Genomic DNA, 21,277 nt, shown 5'->3' with positions numbered 1-21,277 from the left:
AGGGAGCCTGCTTCTCCCTCTCCCTCTGCATCTCCCCCTGCTCGTGCTTTCTGTCAAATAAACAAAATAAAGAGGAAGGGAAGGGAAGCCTGACCAACTGTTATCTCTGAGAAATAGGGTCTGCTGCCCCATTTGGTGTCCACACCTCTACCTCTCAGCTTCCTCCCTCTTCTCCCTAAACCACCACCTGTGCCCTCTGTCCACTCTTCTCCAAGTATATGCCTTGTTATTCTCACACTCGTATAGTCTTAACAGAAACACTTGGTGGGTACCAATGTGTGTCAGGGTTGGAAGAGAGAGCACACAGACATGGCCCTAGAGTTTAGTGGGGGAAACCAGCATTGATCAAATATCCACTACCTACCAAGGGCTGGGCACTGTCCTGGGTTCTGGGGATACAATAATTCACCAACAGTAGCTGCCTTCATAGATTGTGACGTTTCATGAGCGGGGAGAGACATGCAGCAAACCTCCCCGCGCAAAACAAACTTAAAACCATGCTCGGCACCACGGAGAAAAGTACAGATGCTGTAAGACTCCGTGATGGGGGAGGAGGGGCTGGGGGGTGGGTGTTGGGTGAGTTGGAAACCAAGGGAATATGTGTCACCTTTCCTGTACCTCACCGACCCAAACCAGGAGTTTCTCAAAGCAAACATTCCTACTCTCCCCTGTTGCTGACACTAGGATGCATATGGCGGCCCTAAGGGACCAAGGGGCATTTACTGGGGTACGTGTGGGGGTTGGGCACAGATCCTTTATGCCTTTCTCACAAGGCGAAAGCCATGGGGGCAATGCTTCCCTGGCCTGAAGGCCTCAGAACTGGGGGCGGGGGGCTGTGGTCTGCACTGGAGGCCCACTCCCCGTCCTGCCAGGGTCCAGGACCTCCTCGCACAGCATGGGCTCTCTCATAACACCATTACTGACAACCTCACTGCCCATCCAACACACACCCCCTCACATCATCCATGGTCCCCTAACACTGCTCAGCTCCGCATTCCCTCCTTTCGCGCTAGGCCCAGGCACGTGAGCCCCAAAGCTCTCCTGACGTGGCAGATTCCATGCTGAGGATGCGGCAGCCTTGATGGGCCCAGGGGATCTCCCACCCCCAAGACCATTTCTCTTTCAGGGAAAATATATGGGGCAAGGGCTTGCCCCATGCCAACTACCGTTCAGGTCCTTCCTCTAAAGGTAGGACCAGTTTCAATTTCTGATAAGCCCAAACTCCAGGCAAACAGCAGGAGATTAATAAATAGTTGTTCAATTGAAAAAGCATCAGTTGTGAGTGGCATGGACAAAGGCCCACATTCATATTCTATAGTATTGCCTTCTGTCTTTTCCCATAATGTGGGTTTCTAAATTCTAAGTCGTTGGGAACAAGAATCATCCTTGTACCTCCCTAGGACTTAGCCACTAAGGGGCACACAAAAGGTATATAATCAACAATTGCAGATTCACTTATTCAAGGTGAGAAAACCAGGTCGGACCTAGCCTGACACGAATAGCAGAGAGCACACCCCAGCTGCTGTCTACAGAACTACACGTCTCCACCATCTCCCACATCTACCCACTTAGACATTTCTTACCTAGCACATATCTGGTGCTACACTGGGCACTGGGAAAATAACAGTCACTATGAGCATTTACAGAGTAATTCACAAGTTGCAATACTTTCACATAGATGTCCCAATATTCTGCATCATACTGTCAAAATCTTGCCAAGCAGGGTCATCTTTTGTCTACCCAATTACACTGTAAGCTCCTCGGAGACAGTCACCAAATACGTTGTCCAACACTCCTTCATCTCCTTGTTGCGTGGACCTCAGTTGGGAGCTCAGAAAGTACTCATGGATTGATAACACTTCGTAGAATTCCATGGACCACAAGGTACTTGGAAAAGCAATTCATAAGAAAAAGAATTTATTTAATAGCCACTAAATTCTCTGCCCTTGGTGATAGAAATTTGATGGCAGCTGATTTGAAAAGGATGTGTTCTTTTAAAAAATTATCAGCAAGAGAACAGAAACCATTACTGTTAAGAATAAATAACCTACGAGTGTCCTCTGAGTGTAAAGACACATTTCAGTTGTATAAAACCCTAAGAGCAGAGTAAATTGTGTATGTTTTATCTTGGGTGCTGGTGTGTGACTTACTGATACACTACAGGAATCACCATCACGCTCAGCCTGAATCTCCACGTTTCCGAGGTGCAGGATAGAAGCAATTATCTTAAAAATGTTTATCTGATGGGACTCTCTCACTCCTGGAAAGAAAAAAAAAAAAAAAGAATGAATGAATGACACTCAGCATCCATGGTAGGATAGAAAGGACATTTTATCCTTCTTTAAAGGACTTTAAACAAAAGTTTGATTTTTTCTTTTCTGGGCCAATGACTCCTCAAATGAACCAGGCTCCTCACCAAGTAATTACCACTCATAGTAACAGCTCAGAGGGCAAAGGGGCTCCCCTGGACTGAAAGCGAAATAGCCTCACTCTGATTGCCCTGATCAAACCAGATGGGTTATGCTACCATTTTAACTTCTCCAAGAGCAAAGGAGAGACAGCAATCATGCAGACTCATTTTAAACTTCATTTCAACCAAATACTTTATGGATGTTTTTATGAGTTTAATAAGAATGGTCATTTATCTGCAGCCATTTCTCTCTGAACATAATAACCAGCAAACATCTGTGTCCCACATGCGAAGTGCCAACAGGGGAGGAAGAGGAGGAACTTCTGGGAGCACTGTTGGAGGAGCTGGACGGCCAGCTGGCTCCTGGCCACTGCCGAACAGGACTGCGCTCCACGCGCCCTCGCAGTTACGGACACACCTAACCTGGAACTGCTGTGGGAGCAAACACCCACTGCCACGTTGACTTGAGCAAGTAAGTCATCAAAGACACAGATCATCTCTTAAAATTTATATTTAGCTTTAAGGCATTATCATTTCTTTTTGAATTACAAAAGATCACTCAGTTTAAGAAATAATACAGTGGCCTCCCATATTTCTCTCCAGCTGCAGTTATTTTAAAGGCAATTTATACAGGCTAAAAAATTAAAACAAAACTCTGTGACACCTATATAACTGGGAGGTAAAGATGGAATATACTGGGATTAAAAACTATCCAAGAAGTGGACAATCCAAGCATGAACTAGACAACGTAACTCTAGACTTCACTAATGAGGACTGGTACGGTGTAAGCTTCACAGGGGCTGGGATTTACTTTTTAAATTTTTTTAAATAAAGTTTTAAAATATACAAAGAAATAGCAATATAATGAATGCCTGTTCTTGCCTTGGCAGATAGGTGTTCAGAAACACGAATAAGGGAACTGAATTGAGGACGGTTATATAGACTGCACGTGTTCACAAGTGTCTATAGAAACGCATGAGCCATTTTATTTAATCTAATAAAAAAAACAAAAACAAAACAGCTGGAGGCCAAAAAAATTTAGTGTAACGGAATAAGACTGAAAAAACGGAGATAGGTTAAAGCCAGAGGCCAATACCCCCAGACAAGACAGGGGGCTCGATGGTGGTACACCCACATGGGGAGTAAAGCACTAGGCTTTCAATCAGAGCCCAGAGCGTCCTGCTCTCAAATAGGTCCTACTAGTCAGGAAGTGGGTTTTGGACCATCCCAGGAGAGACGGATCATTTCTCTCTCTTCTTCACTTAGTCTTGGGAACGAATGCTGTGTCCATTTCCAAAGCCTTCACTACACTGTCATGGCAGGAATTTTAGAAGATACTGAACGCCTACGGAATCCTAGTAATAGTTAGCGTTACTGCACTATACTGACCAGAAAGCCCCTTCCTTATACACTATCCTAAAGAGCAGCACCTCAGTATGACAAGCAAAAAGCCAAAAATCAAACAGTAAAACCAAAGCAGTAAAGCAGGGGTTGGCAACCTACGGCCCATAGCCTGTAGTGTGTTTTTATAAATAAAGTTTTATTAGAAGAGTCATGCCCACTCATTTACGTTCTGTCTGTCGCTATTTTCACACAACAGCGGCACAGCGGAGTAGCTGCTTCAAAAACAGCATGGCTCAAAGAGCCCCAAATATTTATAACCTTGTCCTTTAAGAAAAAGTGTGAGTAAAAAAGGAGATGTGTTTATCGAAAATAGAGAAGAAAGGCTCATTTCAATAGATTCTCCAGTGCCATTTGCTTTGTGCATGAAAGCATCCGGCCTCCTTGGAGCCTTGGAGGGAACCACCTTCTCCTTGGATCAGCACCCGCCCACTGCTCACAGCAGCCACCAGGAGCCTCCTCCAGTCGAAGTGGGCAGACTGCTCCCCTGCTCAGCAAGTCCACCTCCAAACCTGCTCCCCAATTGAAGAATAAAACGATTATGGGATGTTGGAGAAGTCCGGGTGCCAGTTATCAATTTCTTATCTCTCAGTTTCAAATCTTCCCCACTTTGGGATACTGGAGCGAGACCCAGTGAACACTTCCCCTTTGCCCCCTGGTGGAATGGCCAGCGTGGTCAAAGAGCAGTTGTGACCGAGCCACGCAACAGCAACAAGAGGACGTGGGTGTCCGTAGTTCTGATTCATCTCGGCAGCACAGCAACACCCCAGATGAGCCACTGCGGTGCGCTCAGGCCATGCTCTCCTCATTAGCAGCTGCTTCGGAGACCTTCTGGTCCCACCACATGCTGGGGCAACTGCAGGCTGCCTTGCAGACCAGCAATGGCCCATGCCCTCTGGCAGGATTCTTCACTGGCGGGCTTCCTGATCTTGGGTAACCACACGCTCCTGAGTGGCTGAAATCTCAGCCAGTCAACAGTTCCTTTATCAGCTGCTCTCCTTGCTCTTTTGCCCCTGCTACTTCTGCACCCCTAAAGTCCTCTTATTCCCTTTTTGTAATCACCAACTACTGCTCTGGTTAACTGATATTTTTCATTGGAATAACCAGTGTGGCTTTTAGGTCATTGTTTCATGGGAACAAAACACAAAGTACATCTGCCCACCGGTTATCCAGAGAAGTGAAGAGCACTCGGATTTCAGCCCAGGAAGCCCTGCTTCTACCATACAGAGATTGCGGCGGGTCCTGCTTGGCCATGTTTTATTTGGACATTGGGTAAGACTGCCCAGATTCCCACCAAAGAACCAAGAAATGCGGGTCTGAAGTAGTCACATGACTTAGCAGCCAGGTGTCTACTCCTGTCAGAGAACAGGCTGGGGAAAAACACAAGGGCCATCCTGCACCACTGTGTGAGTTTCAGGCTGACTTCCCAAGCTTTGCTTTTTTTCTGGCTGCAGGTTCCAGGAATTAAGTCATTCAATCTCCCAGTTAAGAAAGGCCGGCCTTCCACTCTACCACTTAGGCTCCCCTTCCTCAAAGATGGCAGGGGAGAGGAGTTTCCTCTCACTCTGTTGCCCTTTATGCCCAGAAGGACACAAGATCTTAGCCAAAAGGCCGAGTAGGGATGTGCTCAGAAAGACAGATCTTGAAGAATCCCACTGTTACGCTCTCTGTGCAAAAGTGGTAACGGAAAGGACACTGTATATGTGAGAAGGCTCCCACACCGTCATAGTCTGCTTTCGACTTGGATCCCAGGACTGCGGTACATGGGTTGGTTTGGTCCTAAAGACATGCTCTTCCTGCTAGAACGCTTGGCCTAAACCCAGACCACAGCACAAGATGTGGCCCTTTTTTGTTTTGCTCCACTGGCTTCGATGGCCTGAGGAAGTAGAAGGGGCCACTTTCCAGTGCCTAAGAGCAAAACTCTCAAACCCTTATTTTTAAGACAGATCAACAAAGTTACAAGTCTTAAACTCTGGAGTCTGAAGGTTGGGATGGGGTAAGAGGAGACATTCACCAAGGGCAACAGGGCTTCTCATGGGCTTACAAAGGCTGGCAAAGTGGGACAGTGTCGTGCTTTTCTACTCTTCCCGAGGTCAATCGTGCAGGCCTTTTCCCACTCAGAAGCTGCTTACCCAGAAGTGTGAAGGCTTGTCGCGTCTTCTCAAAGTCCTCAGCATCATCTATGCCCTCGATGCCTGTGTCTCCCCCCTGTGAGGTATAGAAGAAGTCCTCTGCACACGCTGCGGGAGGCGAGGAGGAAAGGCATCAGGCATCGGAGAGAAGCTTCATCCCGGTTTACCCACAGATCATGACCCATGAGGATTTCTACTCATCCCGGACCAAAACTGTATTCCCAGCTGGGTACGCAACCCTTACAAAGTATCATTTTCACTGACAATGGCAAACTGAGAGAAAACTGGCTAAGCAGACGTAGACCATTACACTACGCTGACACAATGCACTGCTGTGTTTGTATAAAACCAGTATGTGAGAAACATTAACATAAGTCACAGGTGGTTCCGTTTACAGGATTCACCACAGACTTGCTTTTAAAAAGGATGTGAGGGGCACCTAGGGGGCACAGTCGTTAAGCATCTGACTCTTGGTTTCAGCTCAGGTCACGAACTCAGGGTCATGAGATCAAGCCCTGTGTTGGGCTCTGCGCTCAGTGCAGAGTCTGCTTAAGATTCTCTCCCCCTCTCCTCTCTGCTCCTCTTGCTTCTACACACTCTATCTCTAAGATAAATAAATCTTAAAAAAAAAAAAAAAGGATCTGATATACAGTGAGAGGTATACCCACCCGAGAACCAGAGACTTCCATAGCTGTCAATAAGCTTAGTGTGACAACCTCATCTGACAAAGGAGAGGCACTGATGTGCCCAAGGTGACATGGTTTCTTGTTCATTCGTTTTACCAAGTTGGGGCACCCCTGAGTTCCTTGGGCACGCGAACAGATGCAAGTTGAGACCCTCATGTGTTTGCTCTCACCTCCAGCATTAATTCCTCTCAGGCCTCTGATAGTAGCCCGGGGGACAACTGGGGAGGAGGGGCCCTGGTTCTGCCTTAGAATTCAGAGCCAACCTTAGCAGAGGACAACAAGGCCCCAAGACCTGGTCAGTACCCACGCGACAGGCTTGGAGGTCGGCACTTAAGGCAACAAGTGCACCTGATCCAAATTCCCCCCGAAAATCACATTTTCCACAAAATACAGCGCCTTCAGGTAATACAGCCCTGCCCAGTGTTGGGACTTTCTAAATGTATCATGTTTGACTTTGACAAGATGCCAAAGCTGGCCACTGGCCGCCGTTCCTCTTCTGTGAAGACCAGTCACATGATTTCCCCTTGCGCACTCGCGGTAGAACGCGCATCAGGTCAACATGCTTACACGCAGTTGCATCGCAATGTCCGCTCTTCCTTCAACACCTTGGTCTGCCGATCTGATGCCTTATGAAGCTCTTGAGTCTCCCTCCTTGCTCCATGCCGACCACAGCTGCCTACACCTGATCTTCGGCGTACATCTGCTGTCTGGGGACCGTGGCCACAGACGAACCCAGTCTCCCTGCTCCCGTCCCTTCAAATCCACTTTCACGCTGCTGGGAGCTCTGATCACACTACACCCCTATGTAAAGCCTTTTAGAGAGTCCCTCCCGCCCCAGTGCCCTCAAGACAGAGGTCAAACACCCTCAAAGAACCTCCTGGACCTTTTGTGAAACAGCCACAGCCTCCTCTTGCCTGTCTAGACTCTGGGCTGGTCTGTCCCTCTACCTCTCTTGTCCCCGATCCACCCATTTCCTTACCGTCATTCCTCAGCTCTACCTACCCACCCCTCAATCCAGGCCCACACTGGCCCCGCCTACCTCCCCTTTCTGGTCTCTTCCATTTCCCTCTGTGCACCCTCTGCGCCAAGCCACACTCCTCCAGTAAGTGCACACTGCCAGGCCCAGCTAGGAAGTGGCCCAAATCAGAGGCAAACCCTGCCTCACACAACCTGAGCCAGACCATCAGGCAGCACTACCCACAGGCATGGAGAGCACGGTATCAGCCATAGCTTATGAGGGAAGGCTTCCTGGAGGAGTAATCCAAACCCTGATGACTAGAGGCACTTGAGCGGGGAGAGGAAGGACTTCAGCCCCAGGCTCGCAGACAGCCACAGCAAAGGCAAATGGTTATGAAGGAAGTCACAGCAGGTCTCTGGAAGATGGAAGAGCTGAATAGCTCTTTTATATTGAACCCCCTGCGAGCTCTGGCACAGAAGACTTTCAAAGGCTTAAGGAAAGCATCACTTTTCCTTTTCACTCACCTTTCAAAGTACTTCCTTTGATGATTTTTGCAGGGCCCCCGTGAAGATGACTGAATATATTTATTCCTATTCTTCAGATAGGCAAACTGAGTAACTAGGCTTTGAAGGGATTACCCAGGCTCCCCATTACTTGACCACCCCATTGCAGAGATGGTTGGTTATGATATAGGGTTTTGCCACAAATACAACCTAACCCATTATCAAGTTATCAGCTGACACAACAGAAAAATACACAAGGCACCAGCCCTCCCCATTGGAGGAAAGGAGGCATTTTCAGCGTCTACCAAGACCCTTCACTGTCCGCAGCCAGGGCCCCCCTGGTTGATAGTCTTAGTCAGACTGACCACCCGCCTTCCCCGCTGCTAGTTTCCAAACTCGGGCCCCGCAGGGGGACTTCCTCCGGCTGGGGCCCATCACCGCAGGGCCCAACCGGGTCAGTCAGAGCCTCACTCTACCGAACGATCTGAATTCAATCCAGATTATCATCTCCTTTCATGTGTGCAATCAGCTCTGTCACCATCACACTCTAGACCCTCGTAAGAGACATCCCAACAGGAGACCGTCCTCTGCCATCGGCTTAGCTGCCCTGGATCCTGGTTCTCCTTTCCAGCCCGTGAAGCCAGCACTCACCACCCCATCCCAGACCAACAGCTCTCATCCTCCAGTCTGGCTCTTTTTTTCGCGTTTCCAAGGAGAAATATGCCACAAAATCCCCTAGTAACTGGCTCACCAGATAGACACCATACATGGAGTGCCCAGATCGGACTATGTACAGCCCACAGAGGCGGCATGAGCCCAGTGCTGAGAGCCGGGGACCATCAGGGGGCCCAGCTGCGGGTGGGCACTTCACCTGGGAGGCTATGCTCTAACTGGGCAAAGCAAGAGAGGCTGTTCAGAAGACCATCAACACATTAATGGAAGTGAAAAAATACAGAATTTACTCCTTCTTACCTAACGACCGTAAGGAAATAAAAGCCCATTACACCTCTTTTTACCATTATTTAGTCACACTTTGACCAATGATTCGTGGGAGTATTGTTGCTGGGTTTTTTTTGTTTGTTTGTTTGTTTGAAATCTCATCCTGGAGTCGTTTGAATTCAACAGACCACCATCAACAGGCCAGAGGGCAGTACGGATGGCCGGAAGTACAGAAGTACGGATGGAGCGTTCCTCCACTCTCAAGGGCACAAAGCCGTTGCTGGGCCAAAGGGTCCTGCAGAGACTTCTGCACACTTGAGGATTGTGTTCTAGGTGAAGAAAAGGGAGAAGGAGGCAAAGCAGTCTATCCACTAGGAACCACTGGCTAGTCCTCCGTTTACTTCATGTTTCCAACCACACAACCAGGGTTACCGTGGAACTAGAAGGCTTCAGAGCTCACAGCCAAGCACCCACGTGGCCAAACACAGCCTCACCCCAAGAGCAAGAGCTCATCAACCCCTCTTCGCTTTCTAAGATGTTCTTGAAGGGACAATGCAAGAAATTGATCAAATTGGGTAGTTTCCAACTACTCCAGCTGGGGGCCCAAGGAGTCTGGCACCTTGCTGCAATGTGGAAGAAGGAAAGGCTACTTTTTTTTTTTTTTTTTTTTAAAGTTCAAAGCACTAGCGTAAGTCCTCCCCCACCCCCCCCACAACATCCTTAAAGTTACGTTTGGGATAAAATAGTCCAAATACAAAGGATCTTGCCAGTACTTGTTCATTTTTCTATACAAATGACCTTAGAAAAAATTTTCATCCCCTGCAGGCTGGCTCTGAAAATCTAGCTGGGCCCATGTCCCCGGCTCTGGGAAGCAGAGAGGAGGATGGCCAAGGCCCTTAGTGTGGCCTGTATTCCTGGTCCCTTGTGGCCATAAACCACCATCAGAGCCCAAGGTGCCAGCTCAGGGAGGGACGCATCAAACAAGGCTTGTACCCGTCACTCCCAAGGAGTTTTCAGCTTCACTGGGGGAGATGCAGACTTGCCAACACTGAATAGAGTACAGCAGGAAACCAGAATATGCCCTCCCGGGCTTTCCTCCTCTGCTTCTCAATTTACGTCCCCTGGGAACCTTTTGACCCACCTCAGCTATGCTTCACTCAGCATTCCCTTTCACCTTGTCCTGTAACTGACCATTAGCTAAGCGAGGGCAGGGCCACAACGGTTGCATTCAGCGCTCCATCCCCGGTGCCTAACACTGCCTGTGCAGGGTTCAGCAAACAAAGGACCCAATGCTAAACTCGATGACCGAGGCACCAAATGCGGCAGGAATTCACAAGCAAGTAAAGCAGAGGGTTAGGGGGCAGACTAAGGTTCGAACTAGCTGGTATGTGTCAGCTACGAACAGCACAGGCTGGGGCTGTCAGAGGTGGACCTGGGGCTCGGCCCTGAAGACAGCTAGGATTTGGGTCATGGACAGCCTCAGGAGTCGGTTTCTCTCACAGATGCACAAGTGCCAACCAATCTGTGTCTAGACACCCAGCTCTTCATACCACCTGCCAGTACTGAACCTCCCCACGTCCCCTAAAATCCAGACGGCAGGCCAGAGACAGGATGCTTGGAAACACGGGATGCGATAGGGGCCCCCAGGCTTGCGACATCACACACCTCAGTCGGAAGATGGCTCTGAGGCCTCGGGGCCAGGAGTCCATCAATATTCCTTACCAGGTCGCGGTACACGGAAGAGGGAAGGCCCCGGGCCGCAAGGAGAGGCCCTCCATCAGTGATCTGAAGGACTAAAGCCTGCTTGCTTCCCTTGCTTGGCCCCAGCTCCACGTCAACAGTCTCCACGCAAACTGAACTTGCCCACAGCCCTCAGCAAACAGCATTAGCAGACGGGAAGCGTGATTCAGACCCACTGAAAGGCTGTCTTTTTTTCTCACAGCTACGTGAGACAGGTGACTTGGTTGAGCAGCACTTTCGGTCTCCCCACCTGCTCCGGAGGAATCAGAGCGCACTGGGGCCTAAGGCTCAGCCCACCTTCCCTCCCATTCAGCCATCTTCATCCTGGCCCAGCCTCTTACTCCCTCCTTCATCTCCACCTTTAAATAAGACTTAAAACGCACTGGCCACAATGACATGATGTGCATTAGCTAAATCTCTAGATCCTCATGGTGGGAACATGCTTTTTATGTGGTCTAAAGTGGAATCATTTTTCAAAATAATGCATGGAAATTCTTGTGTGCTCGGCAAACCACTCTTCTACCCCTGCCTGTTCCCCGCTCAAACGGATTTCTGTGGCGGGCAGCCTGGGACAACTACCCGAGTTTGCGGATCAGGTACAGACACTCAAGGAGGTCTGGGGGGGAGGTTGACAGGTCCACAAGGGAGGCAGAACTGGAACAAGAACCCAGGATGGAGGGCTCTGCCACGGAGCCCACCCCCCCAGCCCCCACCCCGAGGACAGGCACACATGCGTGCACACACGTTTCCGTACTTAGTGCAAGCTCTTTGAATTCCGGAAGACTGGCGGCAGCACAGAGCTGGTAGAAGATGTGGTAATTCCGCTCATCGTCTGCCTGGAGGAGGAAACAAGTTGAACAGTTTTAGGGCAGTGACCCCCGCAATCATTCCCTCACTCGCTCTCATCCCAGAGTCCTGTGAGTGACAGAGGTCAAGACTTGTGCTCACGTCTTCCCTCATGGCTCCTCCACCTTCAACTCCCACCTCCAGACGTTCCATTCACAGTTATGTTCCTTCTTCGAGCCTGAGGATTTTTACCTCTCACCTATTTTCCTTTTCTCCCACACAGAGGATCCCCTCTCTTCCACAGTGGTCGGTTGGTCGACACCAACACACACTTCTTCGGGTACCCGTGCAGCCTGGCTCACGTTGCACAGACTGTAACTTGCCTGCGCTAGGCTCCCTTTCTCCTCTGGGAAGCTTGGAACTGAGTCAGAGCTCTGCCCTTGCCCATCATGCCAGGCTGGGACAGTCATTAAAGGTCTAAAGAGGGAGGCAGGACTTACAGTGGACATTCGGGCTACAACTGCCTTAAATTGGCAGAGTGGTGGTGTTGGGGGGTGGGGGCTTCGGGAGGCCTGAGCAAAGGAAGAGGCAGGCTCAGGGGGTGTTCAGGGGAGCTCTGGCCACAGCCACCAGCAGCTCTGACCTGCACCCAACACAGCGGGCTGTTTACTTTGCTGCCATGAGGTAAGGATGTGGGGCTGTCAAACCAAAATTGGTGGGGGGTGTGGAGAGCCTGGACAGAAAAAGGGAAACATGAATAAAGCTGGTTAAGAAATCCACTAGAGGTTTGTTAAGCATCAGCATGCAGACAGGCGTCTCTGAGAAGCAGCCGAGGCTGTTTGGGATGTCCCCTCTGAAGGCAGCTGAATGCCCGGGTAGGAAGTGTGCGGCCGCCTCACACCAGGACGTGCGCCATCTCAGGTCAGGGATGGGACACTGAAAGGGGGCTGGGGGAGGACTGTTTTCAGGCTAAGTAGATGTCTAAGTAATGTGCCTTTTGGGTTTTGTTTAAATATAACCTACAGAATAAGAAGGTTCTTGGAGAAGCTAAAGCCCACAACATTCCCCTAATGCTAAGACTCTCAGATCCATGAGGAACAGGACTATCTTCTTCTTCCCTGTATCTCTGGTATCGAGCACACGGCTGGTATGTAACAAGCACTCATTAGGCTTGTTGATTGAATCTAAAAACAATACGCACTTCAAAACAATACTAGGCAGAAGATTTCTCAGGCCCGATGCCTATAGCATTTGCATGATTACTTTCTGATGTAATGAAAGAAAACCCAAAGAACAAGTGTACCCAGTTCCAGGTCCAAAAGAGGAGATGCTCTCCGGGCACAGGAAGTGGCTCAGGAAGCAAGTGAGCATCACTCGTGGGGGAAAAAGTACCAAAAGGCCCAACTCGTACCGCTCACCTGAAAGACCACTCTGGACTTCTCCAGCAGGTAGGTCCTCATGTTGGCCCCAATGATGTGGTACCTCTTATCAAAGCCAATCTGAATGTACTTTCCGAATCGGCTGCTGTTGTCATTGCGAGTGGTTTTGGCATTTCCGATGGCCTGCACGGAACACACAAGAGGTGTGCAAAGCAAGGAAGGCTTCCTTGATTTCTAGGTGGTATGTGTGTGGCAGCAGCTCCATGTCCTCTCTCCCCTCTTCCTTACAGAACCTCCCCTGCTGCTGAGGTGACAACGAGCAGAGCTAAAAACAAAACTTCATTTCCTGCCTCCTTTGCTCCTAAGGATGGCCGGTGAGAGTAAGGAGTTGACTGGTGGACTCCTTCCAGCGATTCTAACTGGAACCTGTGTGGTGATGGCTACAGCTGTAGCAGTCACCTTGGGACCTGAAGGAAAGGTCTGGAGAATCACAGAGCTCACCACTCTGACACACTTGACTACTAAACCAACACCAGTATCTGAGAGCTCTGAACTTTTTGGTGAGAAAAGCAAACTTTCCTGTGCTTTGACCAGATCTCCACAACTAAGCAGTCATACGTCATTCCCAACTGATTAATTATATTTCTGAGAAAGAGACCAAAGATCAACATTAACCCCTCTATACCTCAACACTAGATCATATCAGGAAGACCTCACCCTCTGGATACCATTTCTCATGCAGCTGTAGGGGCAGAGTTCAAAACACCCGGCAAGAATTTCAAAACTGAGGGACTAAATGGCCTGGCAATGATTACTCACTTTCTACAAAACATCCCATTACTAATGTATCAGTAATGAATATATTAGTATTTTAATCCCTTTCACATTTACATTTTTAGGTGGTTAAAAGACTGGGAAAATATCTACTATACATTTTCAGTTGTCTACGAAATTTAAGGGACACAGAGGTTGAAAAAAAATCCAAAATCCAGATGGACCCTCTACCCCTTCTCAGCCAAATCCGAGCCACAGAGCTACTGGTGATTCCTGACATCCCAAAACAACATAAGGCCCAGCTGGCATCTGTTATTAACAAGGCAAACAGAGCAGCTGAAAGCAAATCCCTGCTGTTTAAAAGATCACAATAATAAATACTCATGAAAATGTCCCATTCCAATTTTTGAGATGAATCAGGTGAGGCCTTGAGTCATGCAACCATTTGCTTACAGAAACCTAAGCCCAGCTCTGCACTACAGAAGCTGTTCAGTCTGGGAGAACCTGTGCTCTACACATCCACTCCCCATCCAAGTACACCTGCTGTGATCTCCCAAACGTGTGCCAAAAATCCAACCTTAATCAAGCTTCTGAATTTTACTGCCCTTTTACAGGAAACACAAAGGGCAAGGGAACACATTATCAACATGGTGAAGATACAATCAGCAAAGTCCAGTTTGTGGAACATTCTCAAAAACCAAGATATTCACATTCCATAATTCATAAAATAGCAACAAGAGTCTTTGCCATACCTGACACCACTCCTTGTGACAGCTTAAGGGAAAGCTCACCCAAGGTCAAAGATCACAGTCGAAAGGTCTATCCTCCTTACCTCCCTAGGCTGCTTTGAGAAGCAACAGATCTAAAAGTACTTTAAAAGTATGTATGGCACCCACAAAGAGAAGAGGTTATTACTACCCAATCCATCAACTCTACCCCAGGACTCCCAACTCCTATGTATAAAGGACTCACGTGCAGTTCTTCATCTTTTAAACACTTGCTAGATTTTTTTTTGGTACGTGGCCACAGACTCAGGAAACGTTTTGATGAGTTATTGTAGATGAGAAAAGAAAAACAGGTTTTAACCTTCACTGAGTCCCACAGACCAAGAAAAAAAAGCAGAAATGATGCAAGTGGTCACAAAGTGGAAAATAAGCAAACAGTATGAACAGGAAATTCACAGCAGAAACTCATATGACCAATAGCATTAAAAAAAGATAACCTCACTGGACATCAGAAAACCATAGACTAAAATGGCAGTCCAGAGGGGCTGTAACTAAGAACTCGGACACTACAAAATGAGGAGGATGTGAGGACAAAGGAACTCCTACGTTGCTGGCTCAAATGGGAACCGGAACAATCGTTCTGAAAAGTAACCGGGCCTATCTAGTAAAACTGAATACACACGCACCTAACAATGTAGCAACTCTACTTCTAGATATTACCTGGAAAAATACATAAGTGTATACGTGAGTAAGCACAAGAATGTTTGGTGCAGCTTGTATTTAGTAATTAAAAAAGAGAGAAAAAGAAATCCATCCTAAATGCCCACCAGTAGGGGAACGGATGAGTGTATTCACACAATGGGATATTACAAAGCAGGTATAAGTAAACTAGAACATGAATCGTGGATAGTTTAAAAAGACGTTGAGTACAAAAGTTGTAAAATGACAAAATATGCTACCATTCACATAGGACATAAGAGAACCACCTTTTTTGTTGTTTATGCATATGCAAATACATAGGAAGAGCAAATGGATTGGAATAATTTCAGTATAATTAGGACTATACAACAATGAGGGACACATCAATATGTGGAAGCACAGAGAAAGGAGCAACTAGCCACGCCCAGCACGACAGGAATGGCTTGAAGGAGTGTAAATTGACAGGGGTCTTAAAGGGTGAATGGAGTTTCTCTAGTGCAGAGGGGGAAGGGTTCTAGTTACGGACATGGCCTGGGTCAAGGGACAGGGCACGTGAGTGTGTGCAGTGGCCAGTGTGTTGGCACACGAGACAAGAGATGTGCCCAGTAAGTTATTCTGGGCACAGACTCTTGTATGAACAGGTTAATAGTGTCTTTTCTTAAAAGCAAAAAAGTTAAATCCTCCAAATTACATAGTAACCAGTCTTAGTTTAGATTGCCTTTGCGCACTGTACCCCCAGTCTCCTCTTTTTCCCGGGCTGGGGACAGTCTCTGGCCCTGGACTTGTGCGGTGCAGACTCTGGTCACCCCCAAGAAGCCACATGACCCATCTGGCCTGGACTTGGTTCTGCCCCTGCTCTAACAGTCTCTTGATTACCAATATCCTTTTAATCAGTGCAGACTTGTGAACAAATCACTCCCAGGATGCTGGCAAGCTTACAGCAAGCGGGGTCAGAGAGCCCTGGCACAGAGAATAAATCATCCCAATCCACCCTCGAGTCGCCTTTAATTCAAACCACTGCCACTTAGCGCTGCTCGCTGGGGATCCCACTGCCTCTGACCGTCCTCGACTCTGTCTCCCCAGGAGGCGGCTGCAGTTGCCAGGCTGCAGAAACAGAAATAATGAGACGGCGCAGGAGCATAGCTGACTGCCTGGTCGGGAGGTGCCATCCTGTGACTGGGCTTCCTGATGCCAGGGCCGACCTAGACCCCAAACTCGTGAAGAGCCAGGTCTTAGCACTGCAGAAGCTGCGCTTTCTCGGCCCAGCAACACATTCGCACCTGCCCAGTCCTTCCTGTCTACAATTCTTCTTTTCCATGTTTCTCTCCAAGATTTCTAATAGAACGCTTAAAAATTCAAGGGACAGTCTCCATGATGACCAAATCCTGTCAGTTGACAGAATGAGCCCTAGGGAATTACCCATACAGTTTCCAAAGTAGCAATTTGCACAAGGCAGAAATTTAACATTGCGAGCCCAAACCACCGCACCACTTATTGACATGACATCTCTCGTGAGGAGGCTGCTCCGTGCGTACACTCCTTTAGACCTTGGCGACTGAGCCCCATCTTGTGTGTTTTGGGGTGTGCGTGTTGCTCTCCCATGCCAAAGTACCCTGCATCCCCAGCAGTGCACCAGCCGTTCAGGACATAAGAAACACTGAAAATGTGAGGTCGTTTTAGACCCCTAGCATTTAAAAACCATTCCCAAAGCAGGGAGGTGGATGCTTGTATGCCATTGTTCAGTGGCATTATTCATATCAGCCAAGAGATGGATTCCAAGTAGATCTGGATCCAAGCAGAGGGGTGGACTAACAAAATGTGGTATTCTCCACACAATAAAGTACCGTCCAGCCGTGAAAAAGAAGAGGGTACTCCTACATTCTACAACACGGATGAACCTTGAAAACAGTAAGCCAGACACAAAAGAATATTGTATGATTCCACTTATATGAGGTGCCTAGAACAAATCTGTGGAGACAAAGTAGAATAGAGGGACGCCTGAGTGGCTCAATCGGTTAAGCATCTGCCTTCAGCCTGGGTCATGATCCCAGAGTCCTAGGATCAAGTCCCACATCGGGCTCCTTGCTCAGCAGGGAGCCTGCTTCTCCCTCCCTTTCTCCCCCTCCCCCCTTTTCAGGCTCTCTTTCTCCCTGTCAAATAAATAAAATCTTGAAAAAAAAAAAAAGTAGAATGGAGGTTACAAGGGTCTGGCAGGGAAAAAAAGGCATTCTTTAATGGGTACAGTTTGCGATGATTAAAGAGTTCTAGAAATGGATGGTGGTGATGGTTGCCTAATACTGTGAATGTACTTAATACCACTCAAATTGTTCATTTAAAATCGTGAACATGGTAAATTTTATGTATGTTTAACCACAATAAATCAATTTAAAAAAACTTCCTTGTCTTGTACATGTTTAATAATGTGGTGATCTACCTTCATTAAATTCTCATCTTGACTAAAATTAGTTTGCCCAGGAAACAGAGATGTAACAGGTTTCTTCCCATCTCTGTTTTGCCCCGAAGAATTACCTCCCCTACTTCTAAAAGAGGCAGCACTCTGGGTCTTTGAAAACTTACTACCTTAAAAAATGACCTGAGGGGCGCCTGGATGGCGCAGTCGTTAAGTGTCTGCCTTCGGCTCAGGGCGTGATCCCAGGGTCTTGGGATTGAGCCCCACATCGGGCTCCTCCGCTGGGAGCCTGCTTCTTCCTCTCCCACTCCCCCTGCTTGTGTTCCCTCTCTCGCTGGCTGTCTCTGTCAAATAAATAAATAAAATCTTTAAAAAAAAAAAAATGACCTGAGTTTTGAAACTCAGAGGCAAAGGAGAGGCTGAAGCCTGGCTTCACTCACATTTGAGATGAAAGATGATGGTAATCCTAGAGAGCAATCTTAGCTGCTTCGATTTAAGTGCGCAGACGGCCCCGGGGAGGCCAGGCCACGGTCCACCATCTCATTCTGAATTGAGGCCATTTCCAGGCCCCCACCTTCGGCTTAGAACACATGCCAAGAACAAACCAGCTACGAACAAGTTGCAGGTCTGACAGTATTAATATGCTTGCAGCCAGTAAGGCAGTTCATAAAAAAGCTCAATGATATGGAGATAAGGCTTATTATATTCAGTGAGAAAGCTGTAAGGAAACAGACCCAAATGTGGAGCAATTATCAGCAGGCTGCAGAAAGGCAAATTCAGGGGGGCCCCTACCAAGACCTTCTGAATCAGAAACTCGGGGGGCTAGGGCCCAGCAATCTGGTTTAAAAAGCCCTCCAGGTGATTCCGATCCTCTCAAGTTTAAGAGCCATTGTAAGAGAATAGAAGTCTTTTTGTTCCCATCTTTTTGGTAAAAATGCCTCCAACTGTACTGACCATTTTCCAATCCATGTAAGAACAAATATGGAAACTTGCTTTTATTGAATTGTTAATGCATTTGTTGTGTCCTGTTAGTCAACAGAGAATCAAAGCTCTCCAGATCAGCCAATCGTGGAGGCAGATTATACCTGCCAAAGCAATGAATTCCTAGGAACTGAGACTCAGTATTCGGTCATGCACTTGGTAAAGGAAGGGGGCGGGGGAGAGGGGATCTAGGAAGGTCCAGGCAGGTTCTGGTTTCCCTCAGCTTCAAAACAGTCTGACAGACTAACCACCTTGTTGACTTGGGTCTTAATCGATGCGGTTCAAGGCACTGCAGAGACATCTGAGACTATCTTGGCAGCTTTTGGCCTCGACTCAATTTCTTCTTCCTGAAACAAAGGAGCTGCCCTGGGCTGGCAGGGGTCCGATTCCCACCAGACCGTAACCCAGACAATAATCGAGAGTGTCCACTTCAGAGGCAGGAAATCAAAGCTGGCCCAGGGACCACCTCAATCTGCTTGATCAGAATTAAGCTTTTATGGAGGGAAGAGAGAGAAAAAGAGAAATGGAGTTCTGACCCTAAAACATGGGGAGTCACAGCAAGATCAAAGTTTTAGGACATCTCTCTGGCCCTGTACCTGTACTGACCGCTCTGGGACTGGGGCTCGAGGTACAGACAACGAATGCCCTGGCCGTTCCTGCCGTCCCCGGGAACTGCTTCCTGAGGGTCAACAGATTCTGTGTTACCACAGAGCTGCCGCTCTACCTCCCCCACCCAAGACAAAATGTTCAAATCTACCTAGCCTCCCACGCCCATGCAAATTGCCCTCCTGACCCAGCAGGCCTTCAAAGCCCCGGATGGTTTGGGTGAAGCAGGGCTTCGCGGACACACGATGGCAGCAGAGGTGGAAGCAGGACGGAAGGACACTCACTAGAGCATTCAGCAGAGCCCAGGGACGAGGATGACATGAAGAGGACATGCCACTCGGTACTGAGACCTGAAGGATGCTACCAGGTGGCATGACACCCAAATCTGTGGTCTTAGGGGCACCTTGGGCATTTTCTCCTCACCAGGAGAAAGGCATGACTGCGGACCATGCGAGCCACTTCAGAGACTCTAGGGGCAACCGCACGAGGCTGGCCGCCCAGCAGTCTGGCTGCGGGAGGAAGGAACTCTAGCCAGAAAGACCAAGTATGTTTGGAAGGCTTTACCTCCATGATGGGACTGGACGCCAGGACCTTCTCTTCGATGTTGGTGTCACTGGCTGAGCCGCCCACCGTGGCAAAGTAGCGCATGGCGTACTTGGCTGACACGGTCTTGCCGGCTCCAGACTCCCCGCTGACTATGATGGACTGGTTCTTCTCATCTCTGGAAGGGAAAAAGCTCTGGTCAGTGGCTGGCTGTGGAAAGGCTCTGTTGCCTTGGACTTGAGCTCCATCAAGATCATCTCATCTTCTTTGAAGGATAAACACGAGGAACAGTGTTCAGATAGTCTGAACACATTCTTGCCTAAGATCTGCAAGCCGGAGAAAGGAGAGTTCAAGAAAAGGGCTTACAAAGGGCACACACCCTTCCTAAGGGCCCTCAGGAAGGGCGATGTGGCCAGTTGGTCGTGATGACACTTCCTCCCTGGATGTAGCACCCCGAACCCGTGCTATATACACACACACGTACATCCTGAGAATTTACATAGACGCCCTTCCAGGTACATATTCTCACCTTTGATTCTGTGGTATGCCCATCTTGTGCCACTGCATAAGTTACAATTTTTCAAACACAAGGATCTTTTCCTCTCGTGTTTGAGCCTAGCATCCCTGTAGATAGAGTTTCGAATTTCTTGTTCATATATACGTATCATACAAGGGATGCTATTAACCACCAGACTGATCTTGCTTCAAGTTTATCAGAAATTAGATAGAACAGCTATCAGCTGCAGTAAGAGGGATTTCAGTAAGACTAAATGGAAGGCAGAAAGAAGACACTCTGTACCAGATACAGACGCATCTATATTCACCCCTTTAAAAGAGCAGAATGACACACAGGTAATGCAGAGAGCAGCCCATCAGATCTCTAAGGAACAGGTGTGTTCAAGCATGGGGCGAGAACAAATGTGTGGGCCACAGATTTGGCAAATGAACTGCTTGGAAGGGCTATAGTCAGGCACCTACATCCCGCTCGCAGGAAGGCAGGCACTCTGCTCTCAATCTCAGCCCCTCTAACAGTGCACGGCATTAAATACATGCTTCTAGGGATTAACCAGCAATCTCCCCCTTTCCAGATGGGTAAGCCTAGGAGCGTGGAAGTGGGTTTGTAACACAGGCCTCCTGGCACCGGCCCACTACTACTTACACCAGCTCCTGGGGCTTCCTCGGCAGAGCAGGCCATAGCAGAACAGAGAAGCCACCACAGGTTGCCTGCCCCACCTTGCTAATTATCAACACAGGTAGACTGTGGCTTATCAGCACAGGGGAATGAATGCTGGCCCTGCTTCTGATCTGGGCCCGCAGCCAGGAAGTAGGAAAGCAGCGTGATGACACTGATGTCAACTAGAAGAGGACTAGATAGATAGGAGAGACCTGGGCTGGGGGTGGGAGCACAGGGCAGACTCAGGTGTGGTAACTGGGTTAAAGTAACCCTAAGCGAGGGCCACTGTTCAAGGTCAGCAAAGGGGGATGTGGTCTCAGCTCACACAATCCATTGTCATCAGATGGGGAGGGATGGGAGTAAATCCAGGTGGCTGAGCACACTGTTGAGAAGATGGGGGGGGGGGAACAATGGATCTTCCAAATTGGCTC

This window comes from Ursus maritimus, unplaced genomic scaffold, assembly GCF_017311325.1.
Source record: "Ursus maritimus isolate PB19 unplaced genomic scaffold, ASM1731132v1 scaffold_18, whole genome shotgun sequence".
Classification (NCBI taxonomy): Eukaryota; Metazoa; Chordata; class Mammalia; order Carnivora; family Ursidae; genus Ursus; species Ursus maritimus.
The sequence above is the reverse complement of the archived record's forward strand: the minus strand, read 5'-3'. Positions refer to the sequence as shown.